This window comes from Phyllobates terribilis, unplaced genomic scaffold, assembly GCF_046119375.1.
Source record: "Phyllobates terribilis strain yellow unplaced genomic scaffold, ASM4611937v1 Scaffold_4__5_contigs__length_816908805, whole genome shotgun sequence".
NCBI classification, from domain to species: domain Eukaryota; kingdom Metazoa; phylum Chordata; class Amphibia; order Anura; family Dendrobatidae; genus Phyllobates; species Phyllobates terribilis.
The window spans coordinates 676,314,258-676,337,674 of NW_027362764.1; the positions used below are offsets into that span (position 1 = coordinate 676,314,258).

General features: G+C 47.3%; 6 pseudogenes; all 6 read right to left on the minus strand.

The window, feature by feature from the left end:
- Nucleotides 1-681: 681 nt before the first annotated feature.
- Nucleotides 682-801, minus strand: LOC141270021 (5S ribosomal RNA; annotated as a pseudogene).
- A 615-nt stretch (nucleotides 802-1,416) lies between these two features.
- Nucleotides 1,417-1,535, minus strand: LOC141267950 (5S ribosomal RNA; annotated as a pseudogene).
- A 940-nt stretch (nucleotides 1,536-2,475) lies between these two features.
- Nucleotides 2,476-2,595, minus strand: LOC141269508 (5S ribosomal RNA; annotated as a pseudogene).
- Nucleotides 2,596-13,170: 10,575 nt separating this feature from the next.
- LOC141269739 (5S ribosomal RNA) lies at nucleotides 13,171-13,279 on the minus strand (annotated as a pseudogene).
- Nucleotides 13,280-14,217: 938 nt separating this feature from the next.
- Nucleotides 14,218-14,336, minus strand: LOC141269954 (5S ribosomal RNA; annotated as a pseudogene).
- Nucleotides 14,337-15,319: 983 nt separating this feature from the next.
- LOC141268606 (5S ribosomal RNA) lies at nucleotides 15,320-15,439 on the minus strand (annotated as a pseudogene).
- Between the last annotated feature and the right edge of the window lie 7,978 nt (nucleotides 15,440-23,417).

The window sequence follows — 23,417 nt, forward strand, 5'->3', positions numbered from 1 at the left end:
TAAACCCGGGTAGGGTGAGTAGAGCGCGGTTAGTTGCTTTCTAATAGCCTGCAGCCAGAGATTAACTTTTAATGAAAGAGAACAATCCCTTTGACTGTCTGCAGCGCGCCACACCTAGGAAGCGCACTCTTACACACAAGCCAGCATGCACACGTGCTCGCACGTGACAACACCCCCTATCTGCCCCTACAACCTCTCCGTCACCATGCGTCTCCTGCCTGTTTTATGATTTTAGGGCCCTAGCAGGAATCACCCCCCCCTCCCCAATTCCTTCCGCACCTTCCTTGCCTTCCTTGCACTGAGGTTAGCTCTTTGTCAGCCGTCTGGCTTGGTTACACAAGCTTCTTTGCAGAGAAACATGTTACTTCTGCTGGCCCTCGCTAGGCGGCCGGCATCCAAAACCTTCCCTGGGCACCTGCTGAAAGCCTGGCCCCTTCACGGCCCCGGGTGCTTTTAACGCCATCATTTCCACACGACGAGCTGCTGAGTCAATATGCACTCCTAGCCGTGGCAAGGAGCTCGGTGTCAGACCTGCGTGAAGGCTGCGGGGTAGCGTACTTAGCTGCCAACTGGCTCAGAGGCCTTGGGGCTTCCATCATCTAAGTTACTTAAGGTCAGTGTCCGGCAAGGCGCCGTTCCATGCTAGCCGAGCTGGGCAGTAAGGCAAAACGTCATCAAAATGGTCTACAGCACCCGGTGTTCCCAGGAGGTATCCCATCCAAGTACTGTCTGAGCCCAGCCCTGCTTTGCTTCCAAGATCAGACGAGATCGTGCGTATCCAATGCGGTATGGCCAGTAGATGCTCCTTGATCCATCGCCCGGCCAGCCTTTCTCAGGATCGCCTGGTGGCGAGCAATCTGGCCGTGACGGGGCGGGCTCCGAAGGGTCCATGCAAAGGCTGTGCTGTCCCTACAGGTGTGGTTTGTTTAGCAGTGATTCACCCGCCGCATCAGGTGTCTTCAAAAATGTATCGGCACATGGTCTCCTGCAGGCTAAACCCTTCATCGTGGTTATGTGACAGAAAGAGCAAGCTGGACCCGTAACTTGGGGGTGGAGCGAGACGTCCAGGGGTGAATGAAGGAAGAGGGTGAGATGGTTGCCAGTGACTTTGAGCTGCTCTTCAGAGGGGAGGGTCGTGTTGCCTGCAAAGGTCTTCTGCTTGGGGTTACCGGTGGTTGCCTCCAGCCATGCGGGAGACGCTGGTCCTGGTGAAAAGGAGCCTAGTATTAAAAGTAAATAAGCAACAATGCTGGAGGCCCACGGTGATCAGAAGGATGCTGGTATTTTGCAGAGATGAAATAGCGCAAGAGAGAAAGCAAATGAAAAAACGAAAAGAGAATGAATGTGTGCACTTGTGAAAGGGAATGGAAAAAAGGCATAGAAGAGAGTGCCCCCTGCTGGTGGAAGGAAGGAAAAAGCCAAAAGCACGTGGTATTCCCAGGTGGTCTCCCATCCAAGTACTAACCAGGCCTGACCCTGCTTAGCTTCTGAGATCAGATGAGATCAGGCATGTTCAGGGTGGTGTGGCCGTAAGCAGAGACAAACCTCTCACTTGCTGCTTTTCTACTGTGACGTCTGGCTTCCGGCTGCCCTTTCCAGTGCTCAGCAAGACCAGGTCCTTTTGTGCTTTCCCTTCTCTTCAATTTTTTTGCTGGCTTCCTTAAAAGGTCTTGTAGACACAACGCCCCACTCAGAGCCGCTGAGCTCACTGATCGACTGCAGCGCTGTCGACGGAACGTCAGCTTCACGGCCAATGCCACAGGCCGGGAGCAGAGGCGAGACTCACCGGTAGACCTGGGTAGGGTTAGCAGAGTGCGGTTAGTTGCTTTCTAATAGCCTGCAGCCGGGGATTAACTTTTAATGAAAGGGAACAATCCCTTTGACTGTCTGCAGCGCGCCACACCTAGGAAGCGCACTCTCACACAGAAGCCAGCATGCTCACGTGCTCGCATGTGACAACACCCCCTATCTGCCCCTACAACCTCTCCGTCACCATGCGTCAGACTCTCCTGCCTGTTTTATGATTTCAGGGCCCTAGCAGGAATCACCCCCCCTCCCCAATTCCTTCCGCACCTTCCTTGCCTTCCTTGCACTGAGGTTAGCTCTTTGTCAGCCGTCTGGCTTGGTTACACAAGCTTCTTTGCAGAGAAACATGTTACTTCTGCTGGCCCTCGCTAGGTGGCCGGCATCCAAAACCTTCCCTGGGCACCTGCTGAAAGCCTGGCCCCTTCACGACCCCGGGTGCTTTTAACGCCATCATTTCCACACGGCGAGCTGCGGAGTAAATAAGCACTCCTAGCCGTGGCAAGGAGCTCGGTGTCAGGCGTGCGTGAAGGCGGCGGGGTAGCGTACTTAGCTGCCAACTGGCTCAGAGGCCTTGGGGCTTCCATCATCTAAGTTACTTAAGGTCGGTGTCCGGCAAGGCGCCGTTCCATGCTAGCCGAGCTGGGCAGTAGGGCAAAACGTCATCAAAATGGTCTACAGCACCTGGTGTTCCCAGGAGGTCTCCCATCCAAGTACTGTCTGAGCCGAGCCCTGCTTTGCTTTTGAGATCAGACGAGATCGGGCGTATCCAAGGTGGTATGGCCAGTAGACGCTGCTTGATCCATCGCCCGGCCAGCCTTTCTCAGGATCGCTTTGTTATGATCTGCTACAGAGACTAAGGAAACAAAGGAGATCTATCCCTACAATAGAACTAAGCTAGATCCCTACGATGTAACGGGGAACATGATCCTGCGATCAGACCCGCTAAAGTCCTCGGCTAGTCTGAACGCAGACCTATAGATGTGAGGGAGGGATCCCTACAAGATCTAGGGACTGGGAAAAGTTGGACACCTCCTAGCAGTAATAGTAGCAGTCAAAGACAAACACACAACAAAAAGGCATAGGGGTCAGAAGACCTAGCAAAACTAACAGAGAACGGCAACAGAGCAACAAGCTAGCTCAACAGTAGTAAATACAAATGAAGTCCAGCAAAGCCAGGAGGGCGGAGCCGGATTAAATAGGCAAAATGGTCATGTGACCAGCAAACTAAAAAAAAACTAACAGGAGAGTTGTAACAGTACCCCCTCTTCTAAGATGATCCTCCGGATCCCCTAGGCCCAGGCTTACCAGGAAACCTCCTGTGAAACGCTCGGACAAGTCTGGGGGCAGAAACATAATCCGCTCGAACCCATGAGTTATCCTCAGGTCCGAAACCCTTCCAAGCGACGAGATACTGCATACTCCCTCTATACCGTCTAGAATTTAGGATGCGGGAAATTTCATATTCCCCGTCCTCCACCACCGGAGGAACAGTGGCAGAGGCGTCACCATCCGACACATCAGCTTTTTTCAACAGAGAAACATGAAACACCGGATTAATCCTCCAGGACGTAGGAACCTCCAGCCTAACAGCAGATTGGTTAACTATCTGAAGTACCTTAAAGGGCCCTACGAACTTGGGAACCAATTTTTTAGAAGGAATCCTCAATCGCAGATTCTTAGAGGACAACCAAACCATGTCACCAACCGCAAACAAAACCTCTTGCCGTTTCCTATCAAAGTACCTCTTAGATTTTTTGTTAGCCTCCTGAAGATTACCACGCACATCCGTCCAAACTCTCTCCAAATCACCGGAAAAACTCTCCTCCTCAGGCACAGCCGAAACCAATTTGGAAAATGACCCAAAAGACGGATGTCTCCCAGAACAACAAAAAAAAGGCGAACACCCAGCAGAAGAGGATGTATGGTTGTTAAGAGCAAATTCAGCAAGTGGCAGAAACTCAGACCACCCCTCTTGATTGTCTGCCACAAAACAACGCAAGAACTGCTCAACATCCTGGTTCTTCCTTTCTGTCTGGCCATTAGACTCAGGATGATATCCGGATGAAAACGACAAATGAACTCCCAACCTGTCACAAAAGGCACGCCAAAAATGAGCCACGAACTGAGGTCCCCTATCAGAAATAATGTCAGTAGGAACACCATGTAGTCTGACAATCTCCTTGACAAAGGCCTTTGCGAGTGTCTTAGCGCAAGGCAGTTTGATGAAGGGAACCAAGTGACACATCTTGCTAAAACGGTCCACGACCACCCAGATGACCGTGAAACCTTCAGAGGGAGGAAGGTCAGTAATAAAGTCCATAGCCAGATGTGTCCAAGGTGCACTAGGAACCTCCAGAGGGCAAAGCAACCCCTCAGCAGGAGCATGCAAAGACTTGGATCTTGCACACACAGTACATTGGCGCACCCACTTAATGACTTCCTTCTGCCATCCAGGCCACCAAAAACTGCACCCACATGTCTCTTGGTCTCAGAAATTCCTGGATGACCTGCCAACCGAGACTCATGACACTCAACAAACAAATCTCTCCTAAAGGTCCTAGGCACAAACAACCTCCCATGGGGAGTGTTAGATGGGGCATTCTCCTGTGCTTTAAGAATCTCATCCTCCAAAACGGAGTCCAAAGCAGCAATCACAACACCTTCTTGTAAAATGGTCTCCTCTTCCTCCTCAACACCGACCATGGGAGAAAAGCTGCGAGACAAAGCATCCGCTTTAACATTCTTGGTACCCGGGATGTAAGTAACGGAAAAATTAAACCGCGAGAAAAAAAGTGCCCACCTAGCCTATAGGGCATTCAAGCGCTTGGCAGCATCAAGATAGATCAGATTTTTATGATCAGTGAAAACCTGAATGGGAAATTCAGCACCTTCCAAGAGATGACACCAGTGTTCAAATGCGAGTTTAATCGCCAGCAATTCCCGATTATCAATATCTTAATTAAGTTCAGTCTCGGAAAATTTTTTTGAAAAAAAGGCACAGGGATGTACTCCATCCTTGTTTTCCTGAGACAACACCGCACCAACCCCCACCGAAGAAGCATCAACCTCAACCAAAAACGGCTTAGTCACATCAGGCTGCATAAGGATGGGAGCAGAGGTGAACCTCTCCTTTAGAAACACAAAAGCTTCAATGGCCTCAGAAGTCCACTGAACCGCATTAGCACCTTTCCTGGTGAGATCGGTCAGCGGTTTGACAATAATAGAAAATTTTTTTATGAATTTTCTGTAATAATTGGCGAAAGCCAAAATCCTCTGTATCGATTTCAAACCAATAGGCCTAGGCCATTCCTGCACAGCTTGAACTTTAACCGGGTCCATCTCAAAACCTTCACTGGAGATAATGTAGCCCAAAAAATTAATTCTCTGTACAGCGAACTCACATTTCTCCAGCTTAGCAAAAAACGAATTGTCCATTAATAACTGTAATACCTCACGTACGCTCCGCCAATGAGACTCCAGATCCGGCGAATAAATCAAAATGTCATCCAAATACACAACCACATTTTTGCCGATTAAAGGTCTAAGGATATCATTAATAAGATTCTGAAAAAATGCTGGAGCATTGGTGAGACCAAAAGGCATAACCAGATTCTCAAAATGACCCACAGGAGTGTTAAAAGCAGTCTTCCATTCATCACCCTCCTTCATGCGCAACAAATTGTATGCCCCCCGGAGATCAATTTTAGAGAACCACTTGGCCCCCACTAACTGGTTAAATAAATCAGGAATCAATGGCAGTGGGTAAGGATTGCGTACAGTAATTTTATTAATCTCACGAAAGTCCAGACAAGGACGTAAACCGCCATCTTTTTTTTTTACAAAAAAAAATCCAACAGCCACAGGAGACTTGGAAGGCCTAATGTGACCGGCGGCCAAGCTTGTCTGTATGTATTCTTCCAAAGCCTTTCTTTCAGGAATAGTAAGATTAAATAAACGACTCTTAGGAAGAGTCGCGCCAGGGACAAATTCAATGGTACAATCATAGTCTCTATGGGGAGGCAAAACCTGCGACTCCTCCTCAGAAAAAACTCTCCAAAAATCCTGAATAGGTACAGGCAATTCCCCTCTATCCACAGCAGCAATGTGCCCGTTACAACACTTGTCATAACACTTAGGGCTCCAGGGCTTAATTTCATTGGTAGACCAATCCAGTACAGGATTGTGCAATTTTAACCAGGGTAACCCCAATATTACTGGAGAAGGCAAATTATCCAATACCACCAAATCCAAATTCTCTTGATGAATACCATTAAAAGTGAGGGGAAATTCACAGACCTTGTGAGTAACACTCTTCAAGGGAGAGCCATCGACAGAAACCACAGCAATAGGGGATGACAAAGTTTTAGGTTCTAATCTAAGTTTTTCCAAGAATCCCCCATCAATCACATTCAGAGTAGATCCACAATCCACAAATACCCGAAATTCAATTAATTCATCCTGAGCAGCAGTAGTGGCAGATAGGAATACTCCCTTAGAATTTAAACAGGCAATACGAGCATGACTGACCATTTTTTTTTCTTTCTTCTTACGAAGCACACAGCTCTTAATAAAATGACCAGAATTTCCGCAATAGAAACACAAGCCTTCAGAAAGTCGGCGGTCTTTTTCCTGAGAGCGGGGTGCCATCGCCCCAATTTCCATCGGCTCTCCATTGTCAGCACAGAACCTCTCAGGACTCGAAGCTGACATAGCAGAGGATTTGCTCTCATTAATGTAACATACCTGGCGGCGTCCTTGCATGGTGGTCCATCTCCCACTGTGCAAGAGGGCGCACTTGATCTCCTGTCCAGAATGTCTCTCTGGCTTCCCTCCATGCTGTCTGTTTGTGTCTGTTTCTGCTGCTTAAGGGCGGCGCCCGATCACTTCCTGCCTTTTGTACCTGCTGTGGGTCACACCCCTTGTGCGTCCTCAGCCTATTGCTGTCTGTCACTTGGTATATAGCTCAGCAGCTCCCTTCTATCCCTGCCTGAGCATAGTGTTTCATTCAGTGTGTGCTTGCACTCTGAAGGTGCCAGGTCCCGTTCTGTGTTCTCTTGTCTGCCTATCCTGGAGGCTGTATTTCTAGGCCTGTCTGAACTTAGTCCTGTATGTCTCCTGCTTTGCGGTATCAGCTCCCGTGTCTGAACTGTGTCCTGTATGTCTCCTGCTTTGCGGTATCAGCTCCCGTGTCTGAACTGAGTCCTGTATGTCTCCTGCTTTGCGGTATTAGTTCCCGTGTCTGAACTGAGTCCTTTCTGTGTATCTTGTCTGTCCTGTCTGAACACGCTCCTAGCCTGTTCCTCCCGCCTTCTAGGGGCCGATTACCTAGACCCGCTCCTGTATCTTGTCTGTCCTGTCTGAACACGCTCCTAGCCTGTTCCTCCCGCTTTCTAGGGGACGATTACCTAGACCCGCTCCTGTATCTTGTCTGTCCTGTCTGAACTCGCTCCTAGCCTGTTCCTCCCGCCTTCTAGGGGCCGATTACCTAGACCCGCTCCTGTATCTTGTCTGTCCTGTCTGAACACGCTCCTTGCCTGTTCGTCCCGCCTCTCTGGGGGCAGTATTCCCAGACCCGCTCCTGTATCCCGCTGCAGTGTCGGTCTCCTCCGTACACTCAGTTCCAGTCTGAACTCTCTCCTATCCTTTACCTGTTTTGCCTCTATGTCCGTTCCCTTCCTTTTTCTGCAGAGTCTGAACTCGTACCTAACTCCTGCCTGTTGTCTCTGTACTCCCGTTTGTGAGTTTGTGGTCCACTCGCTACTTCACTGCAAGTACCCTGTGGGTGTCTGGCTCTGCCTTTCCCTTCCTGTCTGTTCCGTGTGAACAGAGCCCTGTCCTCCCTGCTCAGCCTTGTCTGCACTCTAGCCGTGCTTGCCTGTACCCCTCTGCCTGTATTATTCCTGAGTCCCAGTGTGTACTGGGTCCTATCCCGCCTGTGTTCCTACCTGCTAGTGCCTCCCTGTCTGCACTCTTGCTGTGCTTGCCTGTACCCCCCTGCCTGCTTACCCGCCTGCCTGCATACCAGTCGTGCCTGCCTATACCCACCAGTCTGTGTGCCAGCCTACCAGCCTGTTCCAGTAATCCCTGTGTGGGTCAACCCCCGTGTCCGGAGTTTGACCTGGAGTAGCACCTGGTCCCTCTGCCCGGTTTCTCCCTGGTGCACTGGCGTCGTATGCCGTCGTGCCATCTTGGTCGGATCGGCCAGATACTTAGTTACGCCCCTCCAGGCACTCTCCGGTTCATGGTCCAGTGGAACCACTACAACCGCACACGCCAGTCAGTCCGGGCGTGTGCATAACAGCATGCTCAGGCCATGGTTCCCGTTGAGCCCCACGGCCTTCGCCCTCTGAGAAGTTTTCCAGTGAATACATGCATTAAAATAAATAAATAATTTTTTTTTTCCCTTAGCTGAGTTCCAGGCGAATTAAGCACCGTCCAGATGGATCTATCAGCTCTCGTTCCTGCGGATCCGCCACGTTACTATGGGGATCCAAGACAGTGTCGTGCATTTGTGGAGCAATGCATGCTACACTTTAAGGCCTACCCTCTCTATTTTCCTTCCGATTGGGCTAAAGTGGCCTTTATTATGTCTTACCTGGCGGGTGATGCCTTGGAATGGATCAACCCCCTATATGAAACACAGGATCCGATCCTCCTGGACCTAATGGCCTTCCTGGTGGCCTTTCTAATGGTCTTCGATGATCCTAACCCGGAAGCCCCTGCTGAAGCTTCACTTCCCAATATCCCGGAGCAGCCCCGACGGGTAATGTGTGTGGGTAGCGCAATAGTCCTCCAGCCCAATGAGACTACTGCCCACCCAGAATCCTCACAGGGTGACTACGCTTTCCGGAATACTTCTCTCAACCTCAAGAGGCAGTCCAGACGTGCTAGACTTAGAGGCAAGCCGTCACGCCAGGGTCTGTCCTCCCTGAGACCTCCTGACCCCAACCTTGAAGTCCCTACTGAAGCTTCATCTCCCTGTATCCCGGAGAAACCCCAATGGGTAATGTGCGTGGGTAGTGCACCAGTTCTCCTGGCCGAAGAGACTTCTGCCCATCCAGACTCCACACAGGAGAACTTCCTGCACCCGGCATCAGATGCTTCTTTCTCTTTAACCGGTGTGCATGTCCAAGGATGCTCCAAAGCTGTGGTTACCTCAGAGTCTGTGCACCTCTACTACCTGGCGGAGGATCCCCTGTTGCCTCCTGAACCCTCTGGGATACCACTCGATGACAAATGGAGAGAGACTTCTCTACACCCGGTACTCAATACTTTGTCCGCTTCGTCCTGTGAGCCTGACAATGGGTACCCCAAAGTGGTAGTTACCTCCGAGTCTCTACACCCCTCCGACCAGGCGGAGGATCTCCAGTTGTCTCCTGAACCCTTCGGGGTGCTACCTGGTAGCGAAAGGACAGAGTCTCTCCTATACTCTGTACCTGATACCTCGCTCGCTTCGTCCAGTGAGTCCAACCTAGTGTACTCCGAAGCAGAGGTTACTCCTGAGTCTCTACACCCCTCCGACCAGGCGGAGGACCTTCAGTTGTGTTCAGAATCCTTCGGGGTGCCACCTGGTGGTGAATGGACAGAGACTTTCCTATATCCTGGATCTGATACCTCGCTTGCTTCGTCCAGTGAGTCCGACCTAGTGTACTCTGAAGCAGAGGTTACTCCTGAGTCTCTACACCCCTCCGACCAGGCGGAGGACCGCCAGCTGTCTCCAGAACCCTTCGGGGTGCCACCTGGTGGTGAATGGACAGAGACTTTCCTATACTCGGTACCCGATACCTCGCCCGCTTCCTCCAGTGAGTCCGACCTAGTGTACTCTGAAGCAGTTGTTTTCTCTGAGCCTCTGCACTCTTCTGACCCGGCGGAGGACCTCCAGTTGTTTCCTGAATCCTCCGGGATACCACCAGATAACAAAGAGACAGTGACTTTTTCTCATTATGTACCTGATAACCCGTCTATTTCTTCCTGTGAGCTTGACAAGATGTACCTCGAAGCAGAGATTACATTTAAGTCTCTGTCCCCCTCCAACCCAGTGAACGACTGGTCCTCGAATTCCTTGCGGAAGATTCTGGCAGGCCTGAAGAAGAGGGGGCGTAAGGGGGGAGGTACTGTAACATACCTGGCGGCGTCCTTGCATGGTGGTCCATCTCCCACTGTGCAAGAGGGCGCACTTGATCTCCTGTCCAGAATGTCTCTCTGGCTTCCCTCCATGCTGTCTGTTTGTGTCTGTTTCTGCTGCTTAAGGGCGGCGCCCGATCACTTCCTGCCTTTTGTACCTGCTGTGGGTCACACCCCTTGTGCGTCCTCAACCTATTGCTGTCTGTCACTTGGTATATAGCTCAGCAGCTCCCTTCTATCCCTGCCTGAGCATAGTGTTTCATTCAGTGTGTGCTTGCACTCTGAAGGTGCCAGGTCCCGTTCTGTGTTCTCTTGTCTGCCTATCCTGGAGGCTGTATTTCTAGGCCTGTCTGAACTAAGTCCTGTATGTCTCCTGCTTTGCGGTATCAGCTCCCGTGTCTGAACTGTGTCCTGTATGTCTCCTGCTTTGCGGTATCAGCTCCCGTGTCTGAACTGAGTCCTGTATGTCTCCTGCTTTGCGGTATTAGTTCCCGTGTCTGAACTGAGTCCTTTCTGTGTATCTTGTCTGTCCTGTCTGAACACGCTCCTAGCCTGTTCCTCCCGCCTTCTAGGGGCCGATTACCTAGACCCGCTCCTGTATCTTGTCTGTCCTGTCTGAACACGCTCCTAGCCTGTTCCTCCCGCCTTCTAGGGGCCGATTACCTAGACCCGCTCCTGTATCTTGTCTGTCCTGTCTGAACTCGCTCCTAGCCTGTTCCTCCCGCCTTCTAGGGGCCGATTACCTAGACCCGCTCCTGTATCTTGTCTGTCCTGTCTGAACACGCTCCTTGCCTGTTCGTCCCGCCTCTCTGGGGGCAGTATTCCCAGACCCGCTCCTGTATCCCGCTGCAGTGTCGGTCTCCTCCGTACACTCAGTTCCAGTCTGAACTCTCTCCTATCCTTTACCTGTTTTGCCTCTATGTCCGTTCCCTTCCTTTTTCTGCAGAGTCTGAACTCGTACCTAACTCCTGCCTGTTGTCTCTGTACTCCCGTTTGTGAGTTTGTGGTCCACTCGCTACTTCACTGCAAGTACCCTGTGGGTGTCTGGCTCTGCCTTTCCCTTCCTGTCTGTTCCGTGTGAACAGAGCCCTGTCCTCCCTGCTCAGCCTTGTCTGCACTCTAGCCGTGCTTGCCTGTACCCCTCTGCCTGTATTATTCCTGAGTCCCAGTGTGTACTGGGTCCTATCCCGCCTGTGTTCCTACCTGCTAGTGCCTCCCTGTCTGCACTCTTGCTGTGCTTGCCTGTACCCCCCTGCCTGCTTACCCGCCTGCCTGCATACCAGTCGTGCCTGCCTATACCCACCAGTCTGTGTGCCAGCCTACCAGCCTGTTCCAGTAATCCCTGTGTGGGTCAACCCCCGTGTCCGGAGTTTGACCTGGAGTAGCACCTGGTCCCTCTGCCCGGTTTCTCCCTGGTGCACTGGCGTCGTATGCCGTCGTGCCATCTTGGTCGGATCGGCCAGATACTTAGTTACGCCCCTCCAGGCACTCTCCGGTTCATGGTCCAGTGGAACCACTACAACCGCACACGCCAGTCAGTCCGGGCGTGTGCATAACAATTAACCCTTTCACGCAGTCTCCTGTCCACCCGTATAGCTAATTGCATTGCCTCCTGCAAGTTTCCAGGTGTGGGATAAGCAATCAGTAAATCCTTTACCCTTTCACATAGCCCTGCAAGAAACAAGCTTTTCAAAGCAGAATCGTTCCACCCCACCTGGGCAGACCACCGACGGAAGTGAGAACAATATTTTTCCACATTACCTGATCCCTGCCTCAAACGTCTTAATTCAGACTCAGCAGATGAGACACGATCAGGATCATCGTACAACAAACCGAAAGCAGAAAAAAAACTATCCACTGATCTAAAGCACGGATCACTAGGTTGGAGAGAGAAGGCCCATCCCTGAGGATCTTTGCGCAAAAGTGACATTATGATCCCTATGCGCTGTGATTCATCACCAGAGGATCCGGGTCTCAAACGAAAATATAATAGACAAGCATTTTTAAAAGAAAAAAAATCTTGTTTTTCGCCAAAAAATAGATCAGGCAGACGTACCTTAGGTTCCACAAAATGCGCTCCAGAACAGCTACTCACGTGTTGTTGGAGCTTGGTCACCTCCAGAGAGAGTCCCTGCAAGCGTTGAGCCAAATCTTGCACCGAGACCATGATGGAAAACTGGAGGTCTTTCCTTAGAGAATTTTTTTTTTTTTTTTTTTTTTATGGCTGGAATTACTGTTATGATCTGCTACAGAGACTAAGGAAAGAAAGGAGATCTATCCCTACAATAGAACTAAACTAGATCCCTACGATGTAGCGGGGAACCTGATCCTGCGATCAGACCCGCTAAAGTCCTCGGCTAGTCTGAACGCAGACCTATAGATGTGAGGGAGGGATCCCTACAAGATCTAGAGACTGGGAAAAGTTGGACACCTCCTAGCAGAAATAGTAGCAGTCAAAGACAAACACACAACAAAAAGGCATAGGGGTCAGAAGACCTAGCAAAACTAACAGAGAACGGCAACAGAGCAACAAGCTAGCTCAACAGTAGTAAATACAAATGAAGTCCAGCAAAGCCAGGAGGGCGGAGCCGGATTAAATAGGCAAAATGGTCATGTGACCAGCAAACTAAAAAAAAACTAACAGGAGAGTTGTAACACGCTTGGTGGCGAGCAATCTGGCCGTGACGGGGCGGACTCCGAAGGGTCCATGCAAAGTCTGTGCCATCCCTACAGGTGTGGTTTGTTTAGCAGTGATTCACCCGCCGCATCAGGTGTCTTCAAAAATGTCTCGGCGCAGGGTCTCCTGCAGGCTAAACCCTTCATCGCGGTAATGTGACAGAAAGAGCAAGCTGGACCCGTAACTTGGGGGCGGAGCGAGACGTTCAGGGGTGAATGAAGGAAGAGGGTGAGATGGTTGCCAGTGACTTTGAGCTGCTCTTCAGGGGGGAGGGTCGTGTTGCCTGCAAAGGTCTTCTGCTTGGGGTTACCGGTGGTTGTCTCCAGCCATGCGGGAGACGCTGGTCCTGGTGAAAAGGAGCCTAGTATTAAAAGTAAAGAAGCAACAATGCTGGAGGCCCACGGTGATCAGAAGGATGCTGGTATTTTGCAGAGATGAAATAGCGCAAGAGAGAAAGCAGATGAAAAAAAGAAAAGAGAATGAATGTGTGCACTTGTGAAAGGGAATAGAAAAAAGTCACAGAAGAGAGTGCCCCCTGCTGGTGGAAGGAAAGAAAAAGTAAAAGCTTTCAGCACCTGGTAGTCCCAGGCAGTCTCCCATCCAAGTACTAACCAGGCCCAACCCTGCTTAGCTTCCGAGATCGGGCACTTTCAGGGTGGTGCGGCCGAAGGCACAGACAAGCCTCTCACTTGCTGCTTTTCTACTTTGAAGTCTGGCTGCCGTCTGCCGTCTGCCCTTTCCAGTGTTCAGCAAGACCAGGTTCTTTTGTGCTTTCCCTTCTCTTCTATTTTTTTGCTGGCTTCCTTAAAAGGTCTTGTAGACAGAACGCCCCACTCAGAGCCGCTGAGTTCACTGATCGGCTGCAGCGCTGGCGACGGAACGTCAGCTTCACGGCCAATGCCACAGGCCGGGAGCAGAGGCGAGACTCACCAGTAGACCCGGGTAGGGTGAGTAGAGCATGGTTAGTTGCTTTCTAATAGCCTGCAGCCGGGGATTAACTTTTAATGAAAGGGAACAATCCCTTTGACTGTCTGCAGCGCGCCACACATAGGAAGCGCACTCTCACACACAAGCCAGCATGCACACGTGCTCGCACGTGACAACACCCCCTATCTGCCCCTGCAACCTCTCCGTCACCATGCGTCAGACTCTCCTGCCTGTTTTATGATTTCAGGGCCCTAGCAGGAATCACCCCCCCTCCCCAATTCCTTCCACACCTTCCTTGCACTGAGGTTAGCTCTTTGTCAGCCGTCTGGCTTGGTTACACAAGCTTCTTTGCAGAGAAACATGTTACTCCTGCTGGCCCTTGCTAGGCGGCCGGCATCCAAAACCTTCCCTGGGCACCTGCTGAAAGCCTGGCCCCTTCACGGCCCCGGGTGCTTTTAACGCCATCATTTCCACACGGCGAGCTGCGGAGTCAATAAGCACTCCTAGCCGTGGTAAGAAGCTCGGTGTCAGGCCTGCGTGAAGGCGGCGGGGTAGCGTACTTAGCTGCCAACTGGCTCAGAGGCCTTGGGGCTTCCATCATCTAAGTTACTTAAGGTCGGTGTCCGGCAAGGCGCCGTTCCATGCTAACCGAGCTGGGCAGTAGGGCAAAATGTCATCAAAATAGTCTACAGCACCCAGTGTTCCCACGAGGTCTCCCATCCAAGTACTAACCAGGCCCAACCATGCTTAGCTTCCAAGATTAGACAAGATCAGGCGTGTACAGAGTGGTTTGTCTGTAGGCGCAGACAAGCCTCTCACTTGCTGCTTTTCAAATTTGAAGGCACAGACAAGCCTCTCACTTGCTGCTTTTCTACTTTGAAGGCTGGCTGCCGGATGCCCTTTCCAGTGTTCAGCAAGACCAGGTCCTTTTGTGCTTTCCCTTCTCTTCAATTTTTTTGCTGGCTTCCTTAAAAGGTCTTGTAGACAGAAGGCCCCACTCAGAGCCGCTGAGCTCACTGATCGGCTGCAGCGCTGTCGACGGAACGTCAGCTTCACAGTCAATGCCACAGGCCGGGAGCAGAGGCGAGACTCACCGGTAGACCCGGGTAGGGTGAGTAGAGCGCGGTTAGTTGCTTTCTAATAGCCTGCAGCCGGGGATTAACTTTTAATGAAAGGGAACAATCCCTTTAACTGTCTGCAGCGCGCCACACCTAGAAAGCGCACTCTCACACACAAGCCAGCATGCACACGTGCTCGAACGTGACAACACCCCCTATCTGCCCCTCCAACCTCTCCGTCACCATGCGTCAGACTCTCCTGCCTGTTTTATGATTTTAGGGCCCTAGCAGGAATCAACCCCCCCTCCCCAATTCCTTCCGCACCTTCCTTGCCTTCCTTGCACGGAGGTTAGCTCTTTGGCAGCCGTCTGGCTTGGTTACACAAGCTTCTTTGCAGAGAAACATGTTACTTCTGCTGGCCCTCGCTAGGCGGCCGGCATCCAAAACCTTCCCTGGGCACCTGCTGAAAGTCTGGCCCCTTCACGGCCCCGGGTGCTTTTAACGCCATAATTTCCACACGACGAACTGCGGAGTCAATAAGCACTCCTAGCCGTGGTAAGGAGCTCGGTGTCAGGCCTGCGTGAAGGGCGGCGGGGTAGCGTACTTAGCTGCCAACTGGCTCAGAGGCCTTGGGGCTTCCATCATCTAAGTTACTTAAGGTCGGTGTCCGGCAAGGCGCCGTTCCATGCTAGCCGAGCTGGGCAGTAGGGCAAAACGTCATCAAAATGGTCTACAGCACCCGGTGTTCCCAGGAGGTCTCCCATCCAAGTACTGTCCAAGCCCAGCCCTGCTTTGCTTCCGAGATCAGACAAGATCTGGCGTATCCAATGTGGTATGGCCAGTAGACGCTGCTCGATCCATCGCCCGGCCAGCCTTTCTCAGTATCGCTTGGTGGCGAGCAATCTGGCGGTGACGGGGCGGGCTCCAAAGGGTTCATGCAAAGGCTGTGCCGTCCCTACAGGTGTGGTTTGTTTAGCAGTGATTCACCCGCCGCATCAGGTGTCTTCAAAGATGGCTCGGCGCAGGGTCTCCTGCAGGCTAAACCCTTCATCGCGGTAATGTGACAGAAAGAGCAAGCTGGACCCGTAACTTGGGGGCGGAGCGTGACATCCAGGGGTGAATGAAGGAAGAGGGTGAGATGGTTGCCAGTGACTTTGAGCTGTTCTTCAGGGGGGAGGGTCGTGTTGCCTGCAAAGGTCTTCTGCTTGGGGTTACCGGTGGTTGCCTCCAGCCACCCGGGAGACGCTGGTCCTGGTGAAAAGGAGCCTAGTATTAAAAGTAAATAAGCAACTATGCTGGAGGCCCACGGTGATCAGAAGGATGCTGGTATTTTGCAGAGATGAAATCGCGCAAGAGAGAAAGCAAATGAAAAAAAGAAAAGAGAATGAATGTGTGCACTTGTGAAAGGGAATGGAAAAAAGGCATAGAAGAGAGTGCCCCCTGCTGGTGGAAGGAAGGAAAAAGCAAAAGCCTACAGCACCTGGCATTCCCAGGTGGTCTCTGTTAAATGGTTAATTATGGAAATTCATTTGGAATGTTAATCGATAATCATTTTTCTGAGTTCTATGCCTCAGCCATCGTGTCTAGTTGACATGCGCTATTTGTGTGTGTATTTTTGGTTCACTACCATATGCTGAACAGGTGTCCATACGACTGGCTATAAAAGCTCATGGTACAGAAAGGGAGGGCTCTCTTGCTCTTCCCACCCCACAAGACACAGTATCTTCATGCTGAGAAGCAGATGACATGTAGGCCTGGACACATGCTGGACAAAGACATGATTTACCAGCCAGGATCCAAGGAAAGATGGGTGAATATCAACAATTAAGCTAATTATGGACAAATGGACAATTACTTTATAACTAATTATTGTATGTACCTGCTGCAATCTGATTCTTTTTATTGGACAATCCAAGAATAAATAGATACATTTTTTTATAAGAATATCGTGATATTGATACTTTGAGAAGTCCTCAGTAGAAAAAAATAATACAGGAAGAGTATTATTTTACAATGGTGAGCCAGCCAGTCCTGTTTTTTTGTTTTTTAAATTAAGTAAGTGAATTTCTTCCGTGAACAAGGGGGGAGTCCTGAAGAGCTGAACAGCTGTTGTTCACGTGTCAGTAAATTCACTAGTTTGTCACGAGAAGCAAAAAGGACCTACAGACTGAGGAAAGACAGGAAGCAGAGGTACTAACAAGGAACAGAATCACACAGGAAAAGAATCAGATGAACTGAAGACAGGACGTGCTGATAAAGAGAAGCCAAGGAATCTTAAGGTAAGCAAAATATGGATATAATTTCTTCTTTTGCTAAACAAAGTAATATTAATTTCAAAGTTAATGTAGGAGATGACATAGAAGTTTTGTGGCTCAGTTTATACAAAGAATGTGAATTGCAGAATTTACAGTTAACTTCTAAATTGGTAAATAGAGACAAACAGAAATTGAGAAATATTCTACATTTGGTAGATTTTTTTCATAGTCTTGTGTTAGAGATTTCTAAGCAGGAAAATAGTGTAGAAGTGTCAGACGGTGATACTGATTCTGACTGTAATGTGGAAAATGAACAAGAAGTAAGACACATGTCTGTAACTGAAGGTGACCTTGGGTCTGACCAAGAGACGGACATACAGAAACCTGACATGGGAGGAGACATGACTGACATATGAGAAACCGACATACTAGGTGATGTGGGAGGAGACGTGAGTGATGTAGGAGGAACGGACGTACAAGAGCCACTAAAAATATCAGAGAATTCTGGAATTACCCACGCTCAACTCCAAATTAAAATGAGGAAAAATTTGCTGAAATTATACAAAATCATGCCAAAATATGATGTCAAAATCCATGCCTGTAGAAATTCAGAAACATTTGAGAGCTTCTCTGATAAGTTTGATTTATCCAATGAGGAGAGGAATCAATTATTTAAAATATGGATTCCTGTGACATTGTCCAGACGTTTACATTTAATGCCCTGTGAAAATGACTCTCCTAATGGATGGGAAAATGATTCGGACAGATTAAGATATTTGATTTATTGTGTCACAAAGGATTTTCCCAACATAGAAGATCTGCAGAAACTAAGGATTGGTAGGAAGGAATGTACATATACATTCATGTCCATATTTGAACGGTTGTACAAAGCTCTCATCAAAAATGGAAAAGTACAACATATGATAACAACTTTTGTACAAAAATTCAAATTCCTAAATTCAGTTTCCCAAGTTATGGCATCACAAAAAAATTCATTATTTGAATGTGCGCAGATGCTGGATTTTGTTAGAAAACATGAGAATCGTGAAAAGAAAATAAATCAAGCTAAATTTATAAAACCAGGAAAGGTAAAATCTTACCAAAAGCCAATATCAAACTCTCCTAGACTGAGTCATCCCCATAGTGAACTCTATCAAATACGCAGAAGATTTCATATATGTTATAAGCCATATCAGCCAGTGCAAAGATCCATCTCTCCACAGAATGAGTTAATTCTCAGTCAGAACTGTGATTCTCTAAAAAGGAAAATGGCTGAAACTGATGGACAGAGACAGGTGAGACGACCAACTCACAGTGACGTCATGGAATGTGGACAGAAGAACAGGCAGTTCTCTGAGGTTTTGAAGGATAGAAAAATGTATTTCCTAAATAGGGCGTTCCTGGAGATATTTGAGAGAGACAGAAGATTTGGTTTAGGGAGTGGCTAAGAAAAAACTGTAATTATAATGTTGTATCAAAATGTAATACAATGTCTCAATATTTATTTATAATCTTATACAGTAAAATTGTAGTTTCATAGTTTCTCATAGTTCATATATATATATATATATATATATATATATATATATATATATATACACTTGTCTAAGTAGAGATTGCGTATAATTGTATTTATATATACGTTTATAAAATATATATATATATATGTTAATTAATAAATTAGAACTTCATATATATAAATTTAAGTAGCAATATTTTGAATTACATTAGAACCAACCAATATATGTATAAGATATTTAAATAATTCTGTTTCTGTATGAATTTGATATTTAATTTTATTTTCTTATATTTCCTTAGAGTTTTCATTCCAAAGCAAGATTTGATCAAAGAACTCTAAAATGGATTTATTTCTTTATTCACACAGGAAGTGAAAAAATTGCATGATTTTATGTGTATAACATTTTAAAATAATAACAATATATCTAGCTGAACTATAATATATATGTAATACTTATTAATTCTTTTGTGTTGCTAATATTTTCTGTGCATGAAGTGTTCGTGCAAATTAAAGTAGCTTTACAGCATGACGTGTGACAGCTGCGGCCTTTGAACTTTGAGCTAATAGTATAGGATCCCATTCATTCTATTTTCAACTGATGTAACTTAAGACCGGGCAGCCAGTGAAAAAAGAATCTAAGACAAGAGTTTTTTCAAGTGTCTGAAATTCCAGTGACTTACTCTCATATTATATAATATGTACTTGGGGAATATTCAAAGAAATAGAATCATAGAATCATAGAATGGTAGAGTTGGAAGGGACCTCCTGGGTCATCTGGTCCAACCCCCTGCTCAAAGCAGGATTCACTAGATCATCTCAGACAGATGTCTGTCCAGCCTCTGTTTGAAGACGTCCATTGAAGGGGAACTCACCACCTCTCGTGGCAGCCTGTTCCACTCATTAATCACCCTAACTGTCAAAAAGTTTTTTCTAATATCTAATCTGTGTCTCCTCCCATTTAGTTTCATCCCATTGCTTCTAGTCTTTCCTTGTGCAAATGAGAATAAAGGTGATCCTTCTACAATGTGACAGCCCTTGACATATTTGTAGACAGCTATTAAGTCTCCTCTCAGTCTTCTTTTTTGCAAGCTAAACATTCCCAAATCCTGCAACCGTTCCTCATAGGACATGGTTTGCAGACCAGTCACCATTCTGGTCGCTCTTCTCTGAACTTGCTCCAGTTTGTCTATGTCTTTTTTAAAATGTGGTGCCCAAAACTGTACACAGTATTCCAGATGAGGTCTGACCAAAGAGGAGTAAAGACCGATAATGACTTCACGTGATCTAGATTGTATGCTTCTGTTAATAGATCCCAGAATTGTATTTGCCTTTTTTGCTGCTGCATCACACTGTTGACTCATGTTCAGTCTATGATCTATTAGTATACCTAAGTCTTTTTCGCATGTACTGTTGCTTAGCTCTATTCCTCCCATTCTGTATATGCTTTTTTCATTTTTATTGCCCAGATGTAGTACTTTGCATTTTTCCCTGTTAAAAACCATTCTGTTGGTTGCTGCCCACTGCTCCAGTTTATTTAGGTCTTTTGGAATCCTCTCTCTCTCTTCTCTAGTATTAGCTATCCCTCCTAGCTTTGTGTCATCAGCAAATTTAATCAGTTTACCCTCAATTCCTTCATCTAAATCATTGATAAAGATGTTGAACAATACAGGTCCCAGGACGGAGCCCTGTGGTACCCCACTTGAGACATTCATCCAGCTGGATGTGAAGCCATTTACAACCACCCTTTGAGTCCGATCACTAAGCCAGTTATGAATCCACCTAACAGTTGCCTGGTCCATTGCATACTTGGTCATTTTTTCAATAAGGATGGTGTGAGATACTTTGTCAAATGCTTTGCTGAAGTCAAGATATACTATATCTACAGCATTTCCCTGATCCACCCAGTCAGTGATTCTGTCATAGAAGGAAATTAAGTTAGTCTGACATGACTTGCTAGTTACAAACCCATGCTGACTCTGGTTAATCACTTCATTCTTATCCATGTACTTACATACATGTTGTTTAATAATTTGTTCAAAGATCTTTCCTGGTACAGAAGTCAGACTAACCGGCCTATATTTCCCTGGGTCCACCTTCTTCCCCTTTTTGAAGATAGGAACAACATTTGCTCTTCTCCAGTCTTCTGGGACTTCTCCTGTTCTCCAAGAATTTTCAAAGATTATGGAGAGTGGTTCTAAAATTTCTTCTACGATCTCCTTCAGTACTCTGGGGTGTAATTCATCTGGACCTGGAGACTTGAACTCATTTATGTTAGCTAAATATTCCCTCACAATCTTTCTGTTTACAGATAACTTGGATTCCTCTATTCCTTTAAAAGGACAGTGGAGATCAGTTGATGTTACATTTTCTTTCTGAGAGAAAACAGATGCAAAATAAGAATTAAAACGTTTGGCCTTCTCAACATCCTCTCTTACCATTTCTCCATTTTCATCCTGTAAAAATCCTATAGCATCTTTGACTTTTCTTTTACTTTTGACATACCCCCAAAATCCTTTTTTATTGCTTTTGACATCTGTTGCAAGCCTTAATTCATTGTCAGCTTTAGCTAACCTGATACGTGCCCTGCAGGATCTGCAGACTGCATTATAATCTTCTTTAGATATGCCTCCCTCTTTCCATTTAATAAACATTTCTTTCTTTCTTTTTAGCATGTGTTTAAGTTCTGTGTTCATCCATCCTGGTTTCCTTAAATGCTTCCCATTCTTCCTAGTTTTCGGGATTGTTAACGATTGTGCTTTGAGAATCTCATTTTTAAAAATTTCCCATCCTTCCTGGACATTTTTGTCCTTAAGGACATCCAGCCATTGGATCCCTCCTATTCTCTTTCTGAGTCTCTTAAAATCTGCCTTTTTAAAATCTAACCTTGAAGTTTGAGTCTTCACATGTCTTCCTCCTCTAGTTATCCAAAATTCTATAATAGCATGATCGCTGCCTCCTAGGGTCCCAGCCACCTTTACCTCCTCAACCATTTCCTCCCTGTTTATAAGGATTAGATCCAAAGTAGCAGATCCCCTTGTTTTCTCCCCTACCTTTTGGAAGATAAAGTTGTCAGCAAGAGAGGATAAGAATTTGCTTGACCTGTTAGTTTTACTTGAGAGAGATTCCCAACAAATGTCTGGATAGTTGAAATCTCCCATGACCACTACGTCATATTTGTTGGAGAACTTGGTCATTTGATACATAAAGAGTTCATCCATATCTTCAGCTTGCCCAGGTGGCCTGTAGTAAATGCCTACAATGGTGTCCTTTCCGTTGTTCTCTCCTTGTATTCTTACCCAAACAGTTTCCACAGAACTCCCAGTCTCTGAAGCTTCAATCTCTGTGCAGATATACGCTTTTCTAACATACAATGCAACACCTCCTCCTCGTTTATCAAGTCTGTTTCTTGCAAATAAGTTGTATCCTTTTAGCCTTTTATTCCAATCATGTGTATCGTCCCACCAAGTTTCAGTGATTCCAATGACATCATATTCCTTTTCCTGCGTTAGTAGTTCCAATTCTCCTTGTTTGTTGCCCATGCTTTGTGCATTTGTATAAAAACATTTTAGTTTGTGATTGGTTTCTCTTCCTCCCATATTTTTATTATTTAAATTGTTTTGTCTTTGTTCTTCCTTTCCACTTCCAGTAGCAGAGATCTCAATAGTATTTGTCAGCTGTATGGCTTTTTCTGGCCTTTTGCTTCCCTTCCAACATTGTTCTAGTTTAAAGCTCTTCTGATGAGTGTAGCAAGGCGACTTCCAAATACATGTTTTCCAGTCTTCGTAAGGTGCACCCCATCTCTAGCAAGTAGTCCATCGTATAGGTAATTCATTCCGTGATCCAGAAATCCAAATCCTTGTTGACGGCACCATCGACGTAGCCAGTTGTTCACCTGTAGAATCTTATTCCACCTCATTGTTCCATGGCCATCCACTGGGAGGATGGATGAGAAGACCACCTGCGCTCCCAATTCTTTCACTTTCTTGCCTAAGTCTTGAAAGTCACTGCAGATGGTTTCCAGGTCCTTTCTTGCGGTGTCATTTGTCCCCACATGTATTAGCAGGAATGGGTAGTGATCTGTAGGTCTGAAGAGTCTTGATATCCTGTCAGACACATCTTTAATTTTTGCTCCTGGAAGACAGCACATTTCTCTTGAGGTTATGTCTGGTCTGCAGATAGCGGCCTCTGTTCCTCTTAACAGGGAATCCCCCATGACCACCACTCTCCGTTTTTTCTTCACAACATTCTTCTTTTTCCATCCAGGAGGATTCTGCGGGCTTACAAGGTTATTCATTGCTGGCAAAGTCTTATTTTGCTGTATTTCTTCATGGTTCTCCTGCGTGAGAGCCTGGTACTGGTTCCTGAGCAGTATGGGTGCTGACTGCCTCTCGATCCTCCTGCTTCTGTGGGTCACATGCTTCCATTCCTCTGTTTCGTCAGGTGCAGTTCGAATTTCTTCTCTTTCTGAATCATGAAGAGATAATTCTGCTCTGTCTAAGAACTCTTCACCTTCCTTAATGATTTTCAAGGTAGTTAACCTCTCTTCTAGATTTCGCAACTTTTCCTCCAACAGGGACACAAGCTTGCATTTCTGGCATGTGAAGTTTGGCTTTTCCACTGGCAAGTCTGTGAACATGTAGCAGGATGTCCTCTTTTCAGCTCCAACAGCCAAAATCCAGTGTTCTTTGAGCTCGCGGAGACTCTTCACTTACCCCAAAATGCAGTGGGAATATGCAAATTATCTCCTCAGGACTCCTCCCCTGGTTTACCGATGTCCTCTTTTCAGCTCCAACAGCCAAAATCCAGTGTTCTTTGAGCTCGCGGAGACTCTTCACTTACCCCAAAATGCAGTGGGAATATGCAAATTATCTCCTCAGGACTCCTCCCCTGGTTTACCGATGTCCTCTTTTCAGCTCCAACAGCCAAAATCCAGTGTTCTTTGGGCTCGCGGAGACTCTTCACTTACCCCAAAATGCAGTGGGAATATGCAAATTATCTCCTCAGGACTCCTCCCCTGGTTTACCGATGTCCTCTTTTCAGCTCCAACAGCC